The sequence below is a fragment of the Dasypus novemcinctus genome, unplaced genomic scaffold (genome assembly GCF_030445035.2).
Source record: "Dasypus novemcinctus isolate mDasNov1 unplaced genomic scaffold, mDasNov1.1.hap2 scaffold_151, whole genome shotgun sequence".
NCBI classification, from domain to species: Eukaryota; Metazoa; Chordata; class Mammalia; order Cingulata; family Dasypodidae; genus Dasypus; species Dasypus novemcinctus.
The window spans coordinates 282,244-300,893 of record NW_026688155.1 but is presented as its reverse complement, the minus strand read 5'-3'; the positions used below and the strand labels follow the sequence as shown (position 1 = coordinate 300,893).

Below are 18,650 nucleotides of genomic sequence, written 5' to 3'. Positions count from 1 at the left end.
GCGGAATTAGGCCTACCGCGGCCGCTCCCCTGCCAGGCCAGCAAACCACACTTCAGCCCGAGGGGTGACCGCAAGACAAACTCTGACCAAACCAAAGGGAGAAACAGGCATCTCTACAATAATCACTGGAGACTCTAATACACCACTCACATCATGAGACAGAACAACTGGACAGAAGATCAACAAGGAAAAAGAGAACTTAAAGAATAATAAATGAGTTAGACCTAAAAGACACACAGAATGCTGCATCCAAACGCAGCAGGTTATACATTCTTCACACATGCCGATGAATCCTTCACCAGGATACACCACATGCAGGGCACAATGCAGGTCTCAATAAATGTGAAAAGACTGAAATTATACAAAGCACCTTCCTAGATCATAATGGAATAAAACTGGAAATCAATAATAGACAAGAAAAAGGCAACTTCACAACTGTGTGGACTCTAAACAACATACTCTTAAATGATCAGTGGATCAAAAAAGAAATTCCAAGTGAAATCAGGAAATGTATTGAGATAAATGAAAATGAGAACACAAATTACCAAAGCTTATGGGATACAGCAAAGTCAGTCTTGAGAGGGCAATTTATGGTGCTAAACACCTATATTAAAAAAGAAGAGCTAAACTCAGACTTAACTGAACACCTACAGAAATCAGAAAAAGAACAGCAAACCAATCCTCAAAGCAAGCAGAAGGAAATAAATAATAAAGATTAGAGCAGAAATAAATGAAATTGAGAACAACAACAACAAAGAGAAAATCAAAACCAAAAGCTGGTTCTTTGAGAAGATCAGTAAAATTGACAAATTGCTAGCAAGATTAACAAAGGAGAAAAAGGAGGCAAAAAAAAAAAATCAGAAATGAAAGGAGGGAAGTAATGACTGACCCCACAGAAATAAAAAGAATCAAAAGATGATATTCTGAGAAATTGTATGCCAACAATCTAGACAACCTAGAAATGGGCAAATTCCTAGAAATGCACAAACAACCTACACTGACACTACAAGAAATTCAAGAACTTAACAAACCAATCACATTTAAAGAGACTGAATCCATCATCAAACACCTCACAACAAAGAAAAGTTCAGGACCAGATGACTTCAGAGATGAATTTTACCAAGTATTTCAAAAAGAATTAACACCAATTCAGTTTAAATTCTTCCAAAATGATGAAGAGGAGGGAAAATTACCCAACTCTTTTTATGAAGCCAACATCACCCTAATACCAAAGCCAGATAAAGACACTATAAGGAAAGAAAATTACAGACCAATCTCTCTAATGAAATAGAGATACAAAAATTCTCAACAAAATGTTGACAAATTGAATGCAGCATCATTATCAAAGACTTACACATCGTGACCAAGTGGGATTTATTCCTGCTAGGCAAGGCTAGCTCAACATAAGAAAATCAATCAACATAATACACCACATTAACAACTTGAAGGGAAAAAAACACATGATAATCACAATAGACACAGAAAAGGCATTTGACAAAATCCAGCATTCTTTCTTGATAAAAAAACACTTCAAAAGATATGAGTAGAAGGAAAATGCCACAATATGATAAAAGGCATATGTGAAAAACCCACAGCCAACATTGTACTTGGTGGGGAAATGTTGAAAGCTTTCCATCTAAGATCAGGAACAAGACAAGGATGCCCACTATCATCACTGTTATTCAACATTGTACTGCAAGTTCTAGCTAGAGTAATTAGAGAAGAAAAAAAAAATTAAAGGCATACAAATAAGAAAAGAGGAAGTAAAACTCGCACTATTAGCAGATGACATCATCCTATATTTAGAAAATTCTGAAATGTCTACAACGAAGCTACCTGAGCTAATAAATGAGTTCAGCAAAGTGGCAGAATACAAGAGCAACATGCAAAAATCAGTGTTTTTTGTACACTAGTACTGCACAATCTGAGGAGAAATCAGGGAAAAATTCCATTTACAATAAGCAAGAAAAAGACTCACATAGGTAGGAGTCAACTTAATCAAAGAAGTACAGGACCTATATGCAGAAAACTACAAAACAGTGGTAAAAGAAATTTAAAATGACCTAAACAAATGGAATGACATTCCGTGTTCACGTACTGAAAGATTAAATATCGTGAAGATGTCAATCCAACCTAAACTGATTTATAGGCTCAATGTAATACCAGTCAAAATTCCAACAGCCTACTCTACAGAAATAGAAAAGGCAGGGAAACGGACTTGGCCCAGTGGTTAGGGCATCCACCTACCACATGGGAGGTCCGCGGTTCAAACCCCGCGCCTCCTTGACCCGTGTGGAGCTGGCCCATGCACAGTAGGGGAGCCCCACGCACAAGGAGTGCGCCATGTAAGGAGAGCCGCCCAGTGCAAAAGAAAGTGCAGCTGGACCAGGAATGGTGCCGCCCACACTTCCCGTGCCGCTGACGACTACAGAAGCTGACAAAGAAACAAGACTCCACAAACAGACACAGAGAACAGACAACCGGGGGAGGGAGGGAATTAAATAAATAAATAAATCTTTAAAAATATTTAAAAAGAAAAAAAGAAAAGGCAATTACCAAATTCATTTGGAAGGGAAAGTGCACCTAAATAACCAAAAGCATTCTAAGAAAGGGCAACATGGTGGGAATTTCACTGCCATATCTTAAAACATATTACAAAGCTACAGAGGTAAAAACAGCATGGTGCTGGCATACAGAAAGACTCATTGATCAGTGTAATAGAATTTAGAGTCCAGAAATAAACCCTCCCCTCGATGGCCAACTAGTGTTTGACACATCTACCAAGTCCATGTTAATGGGAAAAAGGTCTCTTCAAAAAATGGTGCTGGGAGAACTGGATAGCTATAACCAAAAGAATGGAATAGGACCCCTATCTTACATCCTATACAAGAATCAACTCAAAATGGATCAGAGACCTAAATATAAAAGGAAGGATCATAAAACTACCTGAAAAAAATATAGGGAAACATCTTAAGGACCTTGTGCTACATGGTGGCTTCTTGGACATTACACCAAAGCACATGAAACAAAAGAAAAAACAGATAAATGGGACCTCCTCAAAATTAAACACGTGTGCACCTCACAGGACTTTGTCAAAAGGGTGAAAAGGCAGCTGCCTCAGCATAAGGAAATGCTTGGAAATCGTATGTCCAATAAGTGTTTAATATCTATAATATATAAAGAAATGTTACCACTCAATAATAAAAAGACTCAATTAAAAAATGGGAAAAAGACATGAATAGACATTTGTCCAAGGAAGAAATACAAATGGCAAGAAAACACATGAAAAAATGTCCAACATGAGTAAAAATTACTGAAATGCCAATCATCACTAAGAAATATCATTTCACATCTATCAGAATGGCCACACTATTAAGTCAGAGAACTACAAATATTGGAGAGGATGTGGAGAGATAGGAACACTTATTCCCTATTGGTGGGAATGTAGAATGGTACAGCCACTGTGGAGGACTGTTGGGCAGTTCCTAAAGAAGTTGAATACAGATTTGCCAGTGACCCAGCAATATCACTATTGGGTCTACACCCAGAACTGAAAGCAGTGATACAAACAGACATCTGCACACCTATGTTCATAGAAGTGCTACTCACAACTGTCAAAAGCTGGAAAGAACCCAGTTGTTCATCAACTGAGGAATGGATAAACAAACAGTGGTATATTCCCATGATGGAATATAATGCAGCTGTAAGAAGAAACGGAGTCATAAAACATTTGACAATGTGGATGAACCTGGAGGACATTATGTTGAGTGAAACCAGACACAAAGGACGAATACAGTAAATACAGCATTACTATGAATTAAATATATTGTATAACACACTGTATGATTTCATTTATATAAAATGTAAATATAAATCAATTTATAAAGGGGAAAAAAGTATTTGTGCAAGAATATTCAAATATGGGAGTTGTGAAGAGTAGGGGAGGCACAGATGGAGAAGTGATGGATTTTCTTATTTATTATTATTGCAATGAAAATGCTCTAATAATGATAGAGGTGATGAATGCACAACTATGTGATGCTGCCAAATACCAATGACTGTGCACTTTGGATGAACTGTATGCTTCCTTGATACGTACCAATAAAAATGATTTTTTAAAAAAAATTGACAAACAGCACTTAACACTGGGAAAATATGTAAATAACACTTTCACCAGAAAAGAAACATTCAATTCTTTTCATCACTAGGGAAATACAAATTAAAACCTGCTATGACTTATCATATAGACATAGTAAAATGGCTAAAATCAAGAAAGATAATACCAACTGTTAAAGAAGATGTGGAAAACCTGGAGCCCTCATACATTTCTAGTGAGAATGCCAAAAGGTGCTACCACTTTGGGAAACATTTTGTCAGTTTCTTAAAAATATAAACTTACATCATTGCTGCTAGTTCCACTCCGAGATATCTATCCAAGATAAATTGCTGTACCATGATTCCCACAGCAAGTTCATGGCCGCCAAAACTGGAAAAAAAATACAAATGCCTATCACCCGGGGCTTGGATAAGAGAAGGTGGTACAAGGTAAATAGCTCTGCAGCTCTAACTAGGTAATTTCATTCAATTAACTTTCACAGAATAAACAAGTTATCCGCGTCTGGAAAAATGCCAAAGACTGAAGCAGGCCCCAAGCCCCCTGCTGCCCCAGGGCCCGGCGAAGGCAGCCCCCAACCTCCTGGCCCCAAACCGCACAGAGAGGGCAGGACCAGCCGGGGAGCCGCGCACAACCGTCCAGCGAGCAGGAGCTTCGGCAGCCGCGCGGCCGGGCACTCCCACAGCGCAGCGCGGGGACGGCCGCTCGCCCGCTTTTCAACGCCGCCGGCGGCCCCCGCAGCCCCGCGCCCCGCCGCGCCCACAGACCCGCGGGCGCTCCCCGCCCGCCAGGTGGGGTCCGCACAAGTACCGGGCTCCGAGCCGGGCGCAGGCGGGCGTCTGAGGAGGGGCCGCGCGCTCCGCCTGAGGGTTGTGGGCCAGACACGCCCGCACACGCGGAGCCCCGCGCGCGGGGCCTCGGCCCTGCAGGAGCACCAGGTCAGCGCGTCCGACGGCCACGAACACCCGGAGCTTCAAACGGCCTCCGCCGTGCAGCGTGCCGGGTGGGCCTGAGGGGGTGGGGCCTGAGGGGGCGGGGCTGAGTGCCCGGTCACGCCCCTGCCAGGCGGACCCGCGCGCCCTCGCGCCCCTCGGCTTTCCCGTCCCACGCGCCTTCGGGGCCCCTACCTGTGATCTCCTGGGCCGAGCGTCTCCCCACCCCCGAGACCTGGCTAAGGCCTGGCAGCCCCTTGGATCCCCCTGGCCAGGAATGGGGCCGCCTCCCAGGAAGAGCTGCTGGCCCCCCCTGTTGTGAGATAAACATTCTTCTACATCACAAAAGACTAGCTCTGGGTGCAGGCAATAAAGGGCAGCAGGAGGTGCGCTGCGTGGGGGGGAGCGGGGAGTCTCATTGTAAACAGATGGTTACTGGCTCCTTTTCAACTAGCAGATCATGATTCTAGGACCCAAGATTATAAAAATAGTTAAAATGGGCAGAATTGTAGTTTCTCAAGATACACAGGATTTTTTTAATTGACTTTGTAATAATATTACATTAAAAATATATATGTGAGGTCCCATTCAACCCCACCCCCCCACCCCCCCTCCCCCCCCAACAACACTCGTTCCCATCATCATGACACATCTATACACAGGATTTTTAAAGTGGAAAATCTTCAAGGGAAATTAAGACCTATGAAATGCTGTGGTTATAAGTGAATCAACACTTGGAATATTTTAGAGCAATACTTGGGGCAAACTGTCAGTAATTCATCTTTTAGGACTTGTGTAATCACTCCAGATTATTCCTGTAATGTCAAAAACTATCATATAAATGGAAACATTTTTAAAAAATTTTAATTGCCCTTTTTTTAATGCTACATTGATCATAAAAAAGTTACATTAAAAAATATGAGGTTCCCATACTCCACCCTCACCATAATATGCAAATACAGAGAGACAGAAAGATGATTAATGACTGGGAGGGGTTGAGGGGAGTGGGGAAGATGGAGTAGCTCCCTTTGGGTCTATGACAGTTACTTTGGAGTGGATAAAAATGTTCTGAAACTAGATAAATTTGATGCACAACATAGTGAACATACTAAATGACACAGAATGTACTGTTAAAATTGTTAATTTTGTTATGTTAATTTCACCTGACAAACACAGATGTAAAGTGGAGGAAAAAGAAACTGTCATAATTATAATGCTCTTTGGTGCTTGAAAGGAACACTTTCTTTCTACTATATCTCTCACCTGCACAGTTCTGAGTTGTTACCTGCTGATGGTAGAGTTCCATGCCATCCAAAAGGACAAGGTGTGCCTACATTGCAAAGGAGCCACAAAAATCCTGACTGGTTCCTGTTCAAGGAATAGGTTTCTCTAGTTCTAAAAATGGCTAAAAGCTGGGGTATTAAGTTAAAAAAGTATTATCAACACAGACATATGTTGTAGAATTTGAGAGAGGTTTGATTATTTGTGTATAGAGAGGCCAGGACTCAGGAATGATTTTGAGAAGGAAAAATTGTTTATTGATGGCTGGCTGGACTTGGGAACTTCCTGTTGCAAACCCGGGCCTGGAAAACTTTAAGTTTCTTTTATACAGAGAAGAAAGGTTAAATGGTCCTTTTATTTCAGGCTTGAATTAGCATATATATCTTCCACAGCTTAAGTAAGTTTTTAGCATGGATTTCAGACATTCTAGATAAGCTTTTAGCATATTTTGTTTGCATTCCCCCTGAATACTTAAAGTTTATAGACCTTGCATTGTTAAACTGTTTCCTGGGACTGGAGTCATTGCCATGGTCACCAAGGGCAGGACTGCAGATAGGTTAGGTTATCTCTGAAGAGACAAAGACCCTCCCTTCCATAGCCCACATCACATACTCAAGAGTCAATTAGGAAGAAAAAGGAATTTTGCAATTGAGCAAGTCTCTTGCTAGTCTTCATTACTAGAACCAATTAAAGCATTTTTCTTTTCTGCTCTAGTACAGAACCTGGTCAGAGGGTTTTTCTCCTAGCTCACTTAAGCTTCCCCTCTTCTTTTTTTTATTTATTTATTTATTATTTTTTTTAAAATTACATTATGAAAAATATGAGGTCCCATTCAACCCCACCGCCCCCGCCCCCCACTCCCCCCACAGCAACACTCTCTCCCATCATCATGACACATCCATTGCACAAAAATATGGAACGCTTCACGAATTTGCATGTCATCCTTGCGCAGGGGCCATGCTAATCTTCTCTGTATCGTTCCAATTTTAGTATATGTGCTGCCGAAGCGAGCACCCCCTCTTCTATTAGTGCCTTTGCAGGGTCCTCTCTTGTTGTAGAATTTGAGAGAGGTTCAATTATTTGTATATAGAGAGGCCAGGACTCAGAAATGATTTTGAGAAGGAAAAATGGTTTATTGATGGCCAGCCAGACTTGGGAGCTTTCTGTTTCAATCCCGAGCCTGGAACGAGATTTTTGAGTCCTTTTTATATAGAGGAAAGGCCAAATGGTCCTTTTGTTTCAGTTCTCAATAGGCTTGAATTAGCATATATATCTTCCACATCTTAGGTAAGCTTTTAGCATGGACCTTAGGTATTCTAGGTAAGCTTTTAGCATATTTGGTTTGTATTTCCCCTGAATACTTAAAGTTTATAGGCCTTGCATTGTTAAACTGTTTCCTGGGACTGGAGTCCTTGCAATGGGACTGCAATCTTTTATCATCCCAAACCCACAAGTCACAGATAGTTTAGGTTATCTCTGAAGAGACAAAGAACCTCCCACTTATAGCCCACATCATTCTGACCACATGAACCTTCCCTGCCATTCTTTATGTCCCATTTCTCCCCTCCTCCCTCCAGTTCCTCCTCCTACCCCTCCTCCTCCTGCCTCTTCTCTCTCTTCTCTCAGGCTTTTCTAAACCACAAGAGGCAGTGGCTTCTTTTCTATTGTCAAAGAACCTCAAATCCCAAAGAACTGCAGAATCACTCATCAAAGTTTGCAAGTTTTTTCTATTACTTGTGTAGAGGACATGATCATTTTTGGTTACTGTTAGCATGGAGTATCTTTTTCAAAGATTTCACTTTCAGGCAGTTTTTATCCTGGATCTAAGGTGAGTCTCTTGTAGGCAGCACATGGATGGCTCATGTTTTTTCATCCATTCTGTCAGTTTGTATCCATTCACATTCAATGATATTATGGTAAATGCATTATTTACTTCTATCACTTTACTCTTTGGTTTTCATATGTCATGTCTTATTTCTGTCTGTATTTTCTCTCTTTTGGTTATCTGTTCTGCTATTCTTTCATCTATAATCTCTTCCAAGCCCCTGTCTCCTGTCTTTTTCTGTCAGTTGTAAGGCTTCCTTTAATATTTCCTACAAAATGGAATCACTTTTATGAATTCTCTTAGTTTCTGTTTTGTTTGTATTTTATTTATTTTTTTAAAGATTTATTTATTATTTATTTAATTCCCCCCCTCCCCTGGTTGTCTGTTCTCTGTGTCTATTTGCTGCGTCTTGTTTCTTTGTCCGCTTCTGTTGTCATCAGTGGCACGGGAAGTGTGGGCAGCGCCATTCCTGGGCAGGCTGCACTTTCTTTCGTGCTAGCCAGCTCTCCTTATGGGGCGCACTCCTTGCACGTGGGGCTCCCCTACATGGGGGACACCCCTGCGTGGCAGGGCACTGCTTGTGCACATCAGCACTGCGCATGGGCCAGCTCCACACGAGTCAAGGAGGCCCGGGGTTTGAACCGCGGACCTCCCATGTGGTAGACGAATGCCCTAACCACTGGGCCAAGTCCGTTTTCCCTTGTTTGTATTTTAAACTCACCTTCATATTTGAAGGCCAATTTTGCCTGATAAAGAATTCTCAGCTAGCAGTTTTTCTCTTTTAATATCCTAATTATATCATACCACTGTCTTCTCTCCTCCAAGTTCTGAGGAGAAATCCATACTAAATCTTTCTGGGCATCCATTGTATATGATAGTTTGCTTCTCCATTGCTTGCTTGCTGTCTGCTCTCTGTCCATTTGCTGTGCTCTCTTTTGTGGGTTTTTTTTTTTCACTTGTCTCCCTTTTTTTTTTTTGCATCACCTTGCTGAGTTGCCTCTCAGCAGTGCTGTGGGCTGGGCGGTGGGTGAGCCTGCCTTTCACAAAGAGGCCCTGGGACATGAACCCAGGGCCTCCCATATGGTAGATGGGAGCCCAACTGATTGAGCCATAGCCACTTCCCTGTGTATTCAATTTAAAAAATGTTGGTGGAATTTTTATCAGGATTGCATTGAATCTGTGTATCAATTTGAGTAGAATTGACATCTTAAAGCTATTTAGTCTTCCAATCCATGAGCAAATTGAAAACCTGGAAAGGATTCACATTCAAGATACCATTAAGAACATTAATGATTCATTGGAAGAAGTCAAAATACAACATGAACAGAAGTTTGGAAGAAGTTGATTCCAACCTCATGAATGACTTTGCAGCATTCAAGATTTCAGTGGAGGAAGGAACTGCAGGTGTGTTGGAAATAGTAAGAGAACCAGGGCTAGAGATGGAGCCTAAAGATTTGACTGAACTCTTTCAATCTCATAATAAAATTGAATAGATGAGGTATTGTTTCTTAGGGATGAGCAAAGAAAATGGTATATTGATATGGAATCTACTCCTGGTGAAGATGCTGTGAACATTATTGAAACAACAGCAAAAAAAGATTTAGGATATTGCTTAAACTTAGTTGATAATGCAGCAGCAGGGTTTGAAAAGATTCCTTGAAATTTTGAAACTTCTACATGGGGTGAAATGCTGTCTAACAGCACTACATGCTACAGAGAAATCTTTCATGAAATGAAAAGACAATCAGTGTGGTAAACTTCATTGTTGTCATTTTAAAAAATTGCCACAGTCACCTCAACCTTCAGTAACCAACACAGTGATCAGTCAGCAGCCATCAATTTCAAGGCAAGGTCATCCATCTGCAAAAAGAATATGACTCACTAAAGGTTTCAGGTGGTGTTTAGCATATTTTCAGCAATGAAGTGTTTTTAAATTAAGAAATTAACATATGCAAATTGTTTTAGACATAAGGTTATTTCCCCTTAATAGACTACAGTATAGTGTACACATCATTTTATACACTAGAAAACCAAAAACTTCGTAAGACTCACTTTATGCAGTGTTCTAAACCCAAAACTATGATACCTCCAAGGTATACCTGTACTTTGAGGAAATCCCAAACTGTTTCACACAGAAGTTGCTAAGTTTTACTCTCCGCCCATTGTTCCTGTTTTTCCATATCCTTTCCAAAACTTATTTTCTAATTATTTAATATTAGCCATTCTAATAGGTATGAAATGTTATCTAATCAGGTTTGGATTTGCAAATCCTGAATGGCTCATGACGTTGAACATCTATTCATGTGTTTATTGGTCATTTATATATTTCTTTGGAGAAATGTTTATTCACATATGTGGCAGTTTGAAATTATTTTATGAATCCCAAAAAGAGAAAGAAATTTGCAAACTAATCTATTCCTCTGGCTGTGCTATTCTTTGATTGCATTACATTCATTTGAGAAGGCTTGGATTAGATTACTTGATAAGGACAATTTAGGGCTTTTAATTGGACTATGTCAGGCATGACTCAGGCTGAGTTTCTGTACCCTTGCTCAGTCTGATATAAATGGAAACATAGAGACTCCCTCAGACAGAGAGGAAAAGCAAGCCAGCATATTTGGTTCTGTAATTTGACAGAGAGGATTGCTTAAGCATGAATCTCCCAAGAGTCTGGGCTCGTGGAGCAGCTCAAGAGAAGATGGTGAGCCCAGAGGGGAAGGGAGAGACCTCCAAAGAGATCAATGGACATCTTGCTTCACTGAATGACAGCAATGCAAGGATCAATTGTAGCTGACTTTGATGAGAAAGCATCACTGTCAATGCCTCTATTTGGACTGTTCATTGGCTTGGAACTGTAAGCTCTTACCCTAAATAAATACCCTTTTACAAGCCAACACATTTCTGGTACTTTTCATCAGCAACCTTTTGGCATATTAAACAACTTTTTTTGCCCATTTTAATGAGATTGTTTTACTTTTTATTGCTGTATTTATAACATTTCTTAATATATTCTATATATTAAACACCTAATGGATGTCATTTCCAATATTTTCTCCCATCCCTTTTGTCTTTTTACTTTCATGAGAATGAATGTTAAGGCACAGTTTAAAAAATTTGATTACATCCCATTTAATCTATTTTCCCTCCTATTGCTTGTGCTTTGGGTGTAAATTCTAGTAAACCATTGCCTAACACAAGCTCCTGAAAATGACTCCCTAGATTTCCTTCCAGATTTGTAGCTTTATTTCTTATATTTAAGACTTTGATCTATTTGGATTTGAATGTGGGCTATGGTGTGAGGTAGGGGTCCAGCTCTATTCTTTTGCTTATGGAATCCTGTTCTACAAGCACCATTTGTAGAGGAGATTATTCTTTCCTCACTGAATGGACTTTGCAAAGGTCAACTGATGATAGATATAAGGGTTTGTGTTTGCATCTTAAATTCTAGTTCACCGTTCTTTAGGTCTGTCATTGTGTCAGCATCATGCAGTCTTAATTACTGTACCACTGTAATAAGGTTTAAAATCAGGAAATATGAGAACTTCAAATTTCTTATTTTTCAAGAAATTTCAATTATTCAGGTCTCCTTAGCATTCCATATAAATTTGATGACTCACATTTCCATTTCTGCCAAAAAGGCTGTTAACTTTGTGGTTGCATAGACTCTAAATATATTGGGATGGAATTGACATCATAACAATATTTATCCTTCTAATCCATGAACAAAGAATTTCTTCCATTTATTTAAGTTTACTTCTTTTTCTTTTAGCATTCTTTAAGTTTCCATGTACAATTTCTTTATTTACTTGGATATAATCTTATATATTTGATTCCCTTAGTTGCTGTTGTCTAAGGAATTAGTTTTCTTGATTTCTTCTTCAGATTCTTTGTTGTTCGTGTATTAAACAAAACTTTTTTATTTTTTATTTTTTAAAGAAGCTTTAGATTATAAAAATGATACATAAGAATATAGGGGATTCCCATATACCTCTCCCTCTCCCCCTCCCCTGCTTTCCCACAATAACAACATCCTTCATTAGTGTTGTACATTTGTTACAATTGATGAAGACATATTGAAGCATTGCTTCTAACCATTTACATTATAGTTTACACTCTTTAACAGTTTTGTAGGCTATGACAAAATATATAATGGCCTGTATCCATTATTACAATGTCATGAAGAACAATTCCAATGTCCTGAAAATTCCCCCATATTTCACCTATTTATCCCTCTCCCTCCTCTCAGAAATTCTGGTAGCCACTGCGTTTATATCAATGATAAAATGTCTTCCATTACTAGAAAAGTACTAAGTCTATAATGAAATAATTACATCTATTTAGTCCATTTTTTAAAAAAGATTTATGTATTTATTTATTTCTCTCCCCTCCCCCCGACTCCGGTTGTCTGTTCTCTGTCTGTTTGCTGCGTCTTCTTTGTCCGCTTCTGTTGTCGTCAGTGGCACGGGGATCTGTGTTTCTTTTTTGTTGGGTCATCTTGTTGAGTCAGCTCTCTGTGTGTGCGGTGCCATTCCTGGGCAGGCTGCACTTTTTTTCATGCTGAGCGGCTCTCCTTATGGGGCACACTCCTTGCGCGTAAGCTCCTATGTGGGGGACACCCCTGCATGGCACAGCACTCCTTGCGTGCATCAGCACTACACATGGGCCACCTGCACACACATCAAGGAGGCCCGGGATTTGAACCATGGACCTCCCATGTGGTAGATGGATGCCCTAACCACTGGGCCAAGTCCACCCCCCCCTTTAGTCCAATTTTCAATCCCCAATCTAGAGGGTTTAGGGATGGTGATACCCATTCTGTTTCTGATTGAGAGGAAGCTTAGGTCCCATAGAGTAGATGGATAGAACTGTCTTGCTTGAAGTTGCAGACACTCTCTATTACTTGGGATGGGTGTTGTCCATCATCATCTCCTTGGTTGTCCTGGGTGAGTCCAAAGAACTGGAGAGTAGATGTTGGAACTCTGCTCAGGTTCAGGTCTCAACTGGCACATGAATGGACCAAAGATTTCAGACACAGGGACATATCTAATAAGTATAATGCTGATTATATGTTCAAATAAAAGGGGTAGAAGAGCCATGTGTAGGTAAACTATGAATGAGTTGAATTGTGTTACACTGTGAAGCATAAATTCTAGAGTAAGGCTCACTGATAGAGTGCCAAATTCCAGAGCTTGTCTCCCCTGCTTATAGTGCCTGGACATCTCTAGAGCTCTCAGGAAGCCCACTGTTTGAGGCACTGTTTACTGTGGCAATGAGATCCTGCTGAGATGTGCATAAGTAAAACATCTGAAAATCCCTCCTGACTCACTTTGAAATCTCTTAGCCATAAAATCTCAGTATTTAATATTTCTCCCCCCTTTCCCCTTTTTTTAATGTTTTTTAAAAGATACATAAATCACACAAAATGTTACATTAAAAAATATAAAAGGTTCCCATATACTCCACTCCCCACCCCACCCCCACTCTTCCCACATCACCAACCTCTTTCATCAGTGTGGCACATTCACTGCATTTGATGAATATATTTTTGAGCACTGCTACATGGCATGGATTAGAGTTTACATTGTACTTTATACTCTCCCAGTCCATTCAGTGGGTTATGGCAGGATATATAATGTCCTGTCCTCCATCTGTCCCTACAATATTATTCAGGACAACTCCAAGTCCTGAAAATGCCCCAATATCACACCTCTTTTTCCTCTCCCTGCCTTCAGCAACTCCCATGGCCACTGTCTCCACATCAATGACACAATTTCTTCCATTGCTAGAGTCACAATAATTCTATAGTATAAGACCAGTAAGTCCACACTTTTTAAAAATTATTTATTTATTTTTAAAAATTACATTAAAAAATATGAGGTCCCATTCAACCCCACCCCCCACTCCCCCCACAGCAACACTCTCTCCCATTATCGTGACACATCCATTGCACCTGGTAAGTACATCTCTGAGTATCACTGCACCCCTAGTCAATGGTCCACATCATAGCCCACACTCTCCCACGTTCCATCCAGTGGGCCCTGGGGGGATCCACAATGTCCCGTAATTGTCCATGAAGCACCACCCAGAACATCTCCTCGTCCCAAAAACGCCTCCACATCTCATCTCTTCCTCCCATTCCCCAAACCCAGCAGCCACCATGGCTACCCTTCCCACACACATTCCACATTTTCTCTGTGGACATTGGATTGGTTGTGTCCATTGCACATCTATGTCAAGTGGTGGCTTAGATTCCACATGGATACTGGATGCACTCCTCCTGCTTTCAGTTGTAGACACTCCAGGCTCCATGGTGTGGTGGTTGACCTTCTTCAACTCGATGTTAGCTGAGTGGGGTAAGTCCACTCTAATCCATATTTTATTCCTCCATCCTGAGGACCCTGGGATGGTAATGTCCACTCCACCTCTAAATCAAGAAGGGATTTAGATCCCACATGGCTGATGGATGGGATTCTCCTGCTTTCAGGGACTCTCTCAGTTCCCTGGTGTGGTGGTTGACAATCCTCACCTCCCTGTTAACTGACCTGGGTAAGTCCAGAGGACTGGAGAGTAGGATTTGCAACTCTACTGAGGCTCAGGGCTCAGCTAGTACATGGCCAATCTGGAGAGGCAAGTCCCCTGGGTATACATCAACCCCAGAACCAACCACAGGTTCAGTAAAAGAGACAGAAAAGGCATGTGTAGAGAGGTCACATCTGAACCCAACTCAATCACACTCAGGAGCACAAATTCCTAATTAGTGCCCACTGGCAAGGCACTGAACTCCAGAGGCATCTGTCATGACCATAGAACCTGTGCGTCTCAGCCCTCAGGAGTACCACTACTGGAGCGAGGTCTTTTTCCACATGCATTGCTAGTTGTCTCTTGGTAATTCCTCATTGCCTGGGAGGCTCTTTCCCTGAAGTCATGTTCCATGCTGGAGGAAGGTAGTGAGTTTACATGCTGAGTTTGGCTTAGAGTGAGGCCATATTTGAGCAACAAAGAGACTTTCAGGTGGTAACTCTTAAGCACCATATGACACTAGTCTAAGTTTCAATTTCACAAGAAAAGATTGTACTTACCTACCTTTTTTTTTTTTTTAAATAAGTACAACCATCAATATCAAGGGCCTGGTGTAATGATCTGTCTTCCTTCACTAGGCACTGCCTTTGTACTTGTGGGATTCTTGCCTTTCTATTAGAGAATGTAGCAGGGCTCCCCAGAATAGGAATTCAACATTCTTTTGGTGATAGTGTGGGTCTCCACCCACCAAGACAATGCTTTTCAAACACTTGAACATATTCATATGACTGAAAGGCAGGCCCCAGCTACTTAGTCATGTTTCTTTCCAGTTTGCTGGATTAGTCTATTAATGCTAGTATTTTGGTGTGGATTTTTCAGTATATTCTATATTTTGGATCATATTATCAGCATGTATTACATGATTTCCCTTTCAAATTAGGATGCTTTTAATTTCTTTTGCTTGATTAATTGTTCCAGCTAGAACTTCCAGACAATGTTAAATAACATTGGAGAGAGTGGGCAGTCTTGGCTTTTTTCCTGATTATTTATTTATTTATCCCCCTCTCTCTATGGTCTGCTCTCTGTGTACATTTGCTATGTGTTCTTCTGTGTCTACTTGTCTTCTCATTAGGCTACTCTGGGAACTGATCCTTTGACCTTCTGGAGTGGGAGAGATGATCATTCACCTGTGCCACCTCAGCTCCCTAGTCTGTTGTGTCTCTTATTGTCTCCCCTCTGAGTCTCTTTTTATTGCATCATCTTGTAATGTCAGCTCTCCACATGGGGCAGCACTCTGTGTGGGTCAGCTTTCCATGTGGGCCAGCTCGCCACGTGGGCTATCTTGCCTTCACCAGGAGGCCCTGGGTATCAAACCCTGGACCTCTTATATGGTAGACAAGAGCCTAATTGCTTGAGCCATATCTGTTTCCCTTTTTCTGATATTAAGGGAAATGCTTTCAGTCTTTAAAAATTGACTATGATATTGGCTGTGGATTTTCCAAATAGGTATTTTATCATGTTGTAATAGTTTCCTTCAATACCAGTTTTCCCTGGTTTTTCTGCTGCTGCTGCTGATTTCCCTGGTTTTTCTGATGATCATGAGGGTTTTTTTTTTTAAGTCCTTTGTTTTGTTAATATGGTATGTTACATTGAGTTGGTATTTTCTTGAGTTGAATGATACTTACATATGTTGCATAAATCCTACCTGGTCATGGTGTATAATTCATATAAGCAATTCTATTCAGCTTGATAGTATTTCATTAAAGATATTTTAAGCATTTTTAATACAAGATATTGGCCTTTAATTTTCTCTTATTCTGCTATCTTTCTCTGCCTTTGTTATTGGAGTGATAATAGCTACATAGAAAAGTAAAGAACTTTTCCCTCCTCTTTATTTTTTGGAAGTTTTTGCATTATATTTGGTGCTAATTCTTCTTGGAACATTTCTTAATTTCACCAGTTAAACCTTATGGTCCTGGGTTTACTTTTTTGGGGTGGTTTTTGATCCTTGAGTTAATCTTTACCTGTTATTTGTCTGAGGGCATCTATTCCTTTAGAGTTTGTTTATGTAGTTTATGTGTTTCTAGAAATTTGTCCATTTCATCTAGTTTACAAAATATGTTGGCAAACAATTGTTCATAATAGTCTTTATAACATTTTTTAAAAATTTATTTATATATACCACTTCAGTTCACTGTACAGTGTCCTTTCCTTTCAATCTTAAGAACTCCCTTTGGCATTGCTTGTATGGCAAGTGTCATAATGATGAACTCGTGTAACTTTTTATAATCTCCCCCCATTTTTGAAAGACATTCAAGCCAGATATAAAATATTTGGTAGGCAAGTGTTTTCATTTAACACTTTAAATATTTTCTTCCACTGCCTTCTTTTCATCTATGGATTCTGATGTAAAATAACTACTTAATTTCATGGGAGATCCCTTGTACATAGAACATTATATTTCTTTTGGACTTTTCAGAATTCTTCCCAAGTCCTTGTCATTCAAGCATTTAACACAATGTGCCTGGGCCTTCTTTTCTTTGAGTATCATGCTTAGGATTCATTGGAGTCCTGAATGTGTATATACAGGACTTTTGTAAAAATTGGGAAGATTTCTGGCATTTTATCTTTTAATATTCTTTCTGCCCACTTTCCAGCATTCTTATAATTCAGGGAACCCTATAAGGTGAATACTGGTGAGCAGGATAATATCCCACAATTGTCTTAAGTTCTGTTCATATTTTGTCATGCTTTTTCTTTCTGAGTCTGTTTGAATCATTTTAATTGTCTTGTCTTGGGACTCACAGATGCTTTACTCTGCCATCTCTCTCTGCTTTTGAAAGCCTCTGGGAACTTATTATTGCAGTTGCTTTTGCCTTCAAATATTGTGTTTTTTCCCTATTATAAAATCTGCCTCTTTATTAGGTCTTTCATTTTGTTTATTCATCATTTTCCTTGTGCCCTTTAGTTCTTTCTCTAAATTTTATTTTAGAATTTTAAAGAAGATTTTTATAAATCTTGACTGGTATGAACAATGTCTTGTATTTTTTCATTGACTTTCTCTGATATTTTATTTTTATCCTTTGGATGGTCTGTAATTTCCTGTTTTGCTTTTTGTCTCATAATCATTTTTTTCACACTACATTTGAATATTTTAAAGAGTTACCTCTGGAAGTTAGTCTTTGATTTGTCTTATCTTTAAGTTTGTATCCAGCTAGCAATATGATACAGATTTCCTGCCATGGCAGAAGATAAACAAAACAAACAAATCAATGCAAATAAATACCTTTCACTGTGTTGACTGGGTGGCTGGTGGTCTCCTTCAAAGTTATCCTTCTTATCAAGAGGATCAGCCTGAGGAGAAACCATGATGCCTTCTCAGTCATTTGAGCCTGAATCTTGTCTTGGACATGTGCTCGTGTCCTTAGGAATTCCCCTGTTTTGAGAATTAGACATTCCATCTTACCTATGTGGAATAGATTCCTCCCATCACAATGGATGTTTTTAGGGGGAATATTTTGCTCAGTGGAACTACAATTTGATTGATGTTTACACTGCTTTAGCTCTGTGCAAGCTGCTTCTGCCTGTGGGGCAAGTATTTGGAGGGATTGACAGAAATGAGTGTCCTAGTTCAATACTTCAGAATGGCCCATAGACTGGCACCAGAATACATGCACCTCAGTCTATATATAGGTGAATACCTCCCTCTGGGACATGGTCAGGGGCCCACAATGAGAGCACAGGCAAGTTTCACAGCATGCCACAGAGGGATAGGGGAGACCAGGAAGGTCACCACCAACTTCTACTACCATTTTTAAGTGCTAATTGCATTACTCAGTGCTCCCTCAGTTAATGCATCCCCTGTTTGTATTCCCGAGGAATACAAAAGTGTGGAAGTAGATGCTGCCAGTTTTTGATAGTTTTATAAGTTTCTATGGGAGAGCAGTAGGCTAGAGCTTCTTACTTTGTGCTCTTGGTT

At 40.1% G+C, this 18,650-nt stretch overlaps 1 long non-coding RNA gene and 1 other non-coding gene across 3 annotated transcripts in view; both read right to left on the bottom strand.

The window, feature by feature from the left end:
* Nucleotides 1-5,315, bottom strand: part of LOC131277567 (uncharacterized) — an 89,020-nt gene extending 83,705 nt beyond the window's left edge. For both annotated transcript variants that reach the window (XR_009184715.1, XR_009184716.1), the window contains exons 1-2: nucleotides 5,242-5,315; nucleotides 4,400-4,486 (exon numbers count right to left, since the gene is read on the bottom strand). This is a non-coding gene — a long non-coding RNA (uncharacterized lncRNA). The remainder of the gene's footprint in view (nucleotides 1-4,399; nucleotides 4,487-5,241) is intronic.
* Nucleotides 5,316-7,234: 1,919 nt separating this feature from the next.
* On the bottom strand, nucleotides 7,235-7,341 carry LOC131277571 (U6 spliceosomal RNA). Its single transcript, XR_009184719.1, has one exon. It is a non-coding gene; the product is annotated as a U6 spliceosomal RNA (small nuclear RNA).
* Nucleotides 7,342-18,650: the final 11,309 nt, after the last annotated feature.